Source organism: Schistocerca gregaria, unplaced genomic scaffold (genome assembly GCF_023897955.1).
Source record: "Schistocerca gregaria isolate iqSchGreg1 unplaced genomic scaffold, iqSchGreg1.2 ptg000047l, whole genome shotgun sequence".
Classification (NCBI taxonomy): Eukaryota; Metazoa; Arthropoda; class Insecta; order Orthoptera; family Acrididae; genus Schistocerca; species Schistocerca gregaria.
Genome location: NW_026061704.1, coordinates 1,331,329 through 1,334,451, shown reverse-complemented (window position 1 = coordinate 1,334,451; position 3,123 = coordinate 1,331,329).

Below are 3,123 nucleotides of genomic sequence, written 5' to 3'. Positions count from 1 at the left end.
TACAATTCAAGTTTTAGGTATCGATTATTGACTTTTTAGCTGGCTTTGGTGCCTTGGACATGAGCTAGGACCTTTAGATTCAGCATGAACGGAGGACTGGCTGCCGATTTGCACGGGGGAATGTGAAAAGTGTTCATATGTAGTAAAAACCTGAGAAATCCGTCCGTTTTCGTCATTTGTTATCGAATCGACTTAAAGCCAGATCGTCACATTGGCCGCTCTTCTCTCTGAAACGGTTGTACTTATCGATTGCAAAGCTATGTCGCGTGCTGCGGTATGCGGAGACACTAAAAGCACCATAGTAGAACACAGATGAAGCTTCTAAGTTGATGTAATAGCCAGTAAGAAGTAGTACAATTCAAGTTTTAGGTATCGATTATTGACTTTTTAGCTGGCTTTGGTGCCTTGGACATGAGCTAGGACCTTAAGATTCTGCATGAAAGGAGGACTAGCAGCCGAGTTGCACGGGAGAATGTGAAATGTGTTCATACGTAGTAAAAACCTGAGAAATCCGTCCGTTTTCGTCATTAGTTATCGAATCGACTTCAAGCCACATCGTCACATTGGCCGCTCTTCTCTCTGAAAAAGTTGTACTTATCGTCTGCAAAGCTATGTCGCGTGCTGCGGTATGCGGAAACAGGAAAAGCACCATAGTAGAACACAGATGAAGCTTCTAAGTTGATGTAATAGCCAGTAAGAAGTAGTACAATTCAAGTATTAGGTATCGGTTATTGACTTTTTACCCTTCTTTGGTGCCTTGGGCATGAGCTAGGAACTTAAGATTTTGCATGATAGGAGGTCTAGCAGCCGAGTTGCACGGGAGAATGTGAAAAGTGTTCATACGTAGTAAAAACCTGAGAAATCCGTCCGGTTTCGTCATTTGTTATCGAATCGACTTCAAGCCAGATCGTCACATTGGCCGCTCTTCTCTCTGAAAAAGTTGTACTTATCGTCTGCAAAGCTATGTCGCGTGCTGCGGTATGCGGACACACTAAAAGCACCATAGTAGAACACAGATGAAGCTTCTAAGTTGATGAAATAGCCAGTAAGAAGTAGTACAATTAAAGTTTTAGGTATCGGTTACTGACTTTTTACACTTCTTTGGTGCTTTGGACATGAGCTAGGAAATTAAGATTTTGCATGAAGGAGGACTAGCAGCCGAGTTGCACGGGAGAATGTGAAAAGTGTTCATATGTAGTAAAAACCTGAGAAATCCGTCCGTTTTCGTCATTTGTTATCGAATCGACTTAAAGCCAGATCGTCACATTGGCCTCTCTTCTCTCTGAAACGGTTGTACTTATCGTCTGCAAAGCTATGTCGCGTGCTGCGGCATGCTGAGACACTAAAAGCACCATAGCAGAACACAGATGAAGCTCCTAAGTTGATGTAATACCCAGTAAGAAGTAGTACAATTCAAGTTTTAGGTATTGAATATTGACTATTTAGCTGGCTTTGGTGCCTTGGACTTGAGCTAGGACCTTAAGATTCTGCATGAAAGGAGGACTAGCAGCCGAGTTGCACAGGAGAATGTGAAAAGTGTTCATATGTAGTAAAAACCTGAGAAATCCGTCCGTTTTCGTCATTTGTTATCGAATCGACTTAAAGCCAGATCGTCACATTGGCCGCTCTTCTCTCTGAAACGGTTGTACTTACCGTCTGCAAAGCTATGTCGCGTGCTGCGGTATGCGGAGACACTAAAAGCACCATAGTAGAACACAGATGAAGCTTCTAAGTTGACGTAATAGCCAGTAAGAAGTAGTACAATTCAAGTTTTAGGTATCGGTTATTGACTTTTTACCCTTCTTTGGTGCCTTGGACATCAGCTAGGAAATTAAGATTTTGCATGAAGGAGGACAAGCAGCCGAGTTGCACGGGAGAATGTGAATAGTGTTCATATGTAGTAAAAACCTGAGACATCCGTCCGTTTTCGTCATTTGTTATCGAATCGACTTAAAGCCAGATCGTCACATTGGCCGCTCTTCTCTCTGAAACGGTTGTACTTATCGTCTGCAAAGCTATGTGGCGTTCTGCGGTATGCGGAGACAGTAAAAGCACCATAGTAGAACACAGATGATGCTTCTAAGTTGATGTAATAGCCAGTAAGATATAGTACAATTCAAGTTTTAGGTATCGATTATTGACTTTTTAGCTGGCTTTGGTGCCTTGGACATGAGCTAGGACCTTTAGATTCAGCATGAAAGGAGGACTGGCTGCCGATTTGCACGGGGGAATGTGAAAAGTGTTCATATGTAGTAAAAACCTGAGAAATCCGTCCGTTTTCGTCATTTGTTATCGAATCGACTTAAAGCCAGATCGTCACATTGGCCGCTCTTCTCTCTGAAACGGTTGTACTTATCGATTGCAAAGCTATGTCGCGTGCTGCGGTATGCGGAGACACTAAAAGCACCATAGTAGAACACAGATGAAGCTTCTAAGTTGATGTAATAGCCAGTAAGAAGTAGTACAATTCAAGTTTTAGGTATCGATTATTGACTTTTTAGCTGGCTTTGGTGCCTTGGACATGAGCTAAGACCTTAAGATTCTGCATGAAAGGAGGACTAGCAGCCGAGTTGCACGGGAGAATGTGAAATGTGTTCATACGTAGTAAAAACCTGAGAAATCCGTCCGTTTTCGTCATTAGTTATCGAATCGACTTAAAGCCAGATCGTCACATTGCCCGCTCTTCTCTCCGAAACGGTTGTACTTATCGTCTGATAGCTATGTCGCGTGCTGCGGTATGCGGAGACGCTAAAAGCACCATAGTAGAACACAGATGAAGCTTCTAAGATGATGTAATAGCCAGTAAGAAGTAGTACAATTCAAGTTTTAGGTATCGATTATTGACTTTTTAGCTGGCTTTGGTACCTTGGACATGAGCTAGGACCTTAAGATTCTGCATGAAAGGAGGACTAGCAGCCGAGTTGCACGGGAGAATGTGAAACATGTTCATATGTAGTAAAAATCTGAGACATCCGTCCGTTTACGTCATTTGTTATCGAATCTACTTAAAGCCAGATCGTCACATTGGCCGCTCTTCTCTCTGAAACGGTTGTACTTATCGTCTGCAAAGCTATGTGGCCTTCTGCGGTATGCGGAGACAGTAAAAGCACCATACTAGAACAC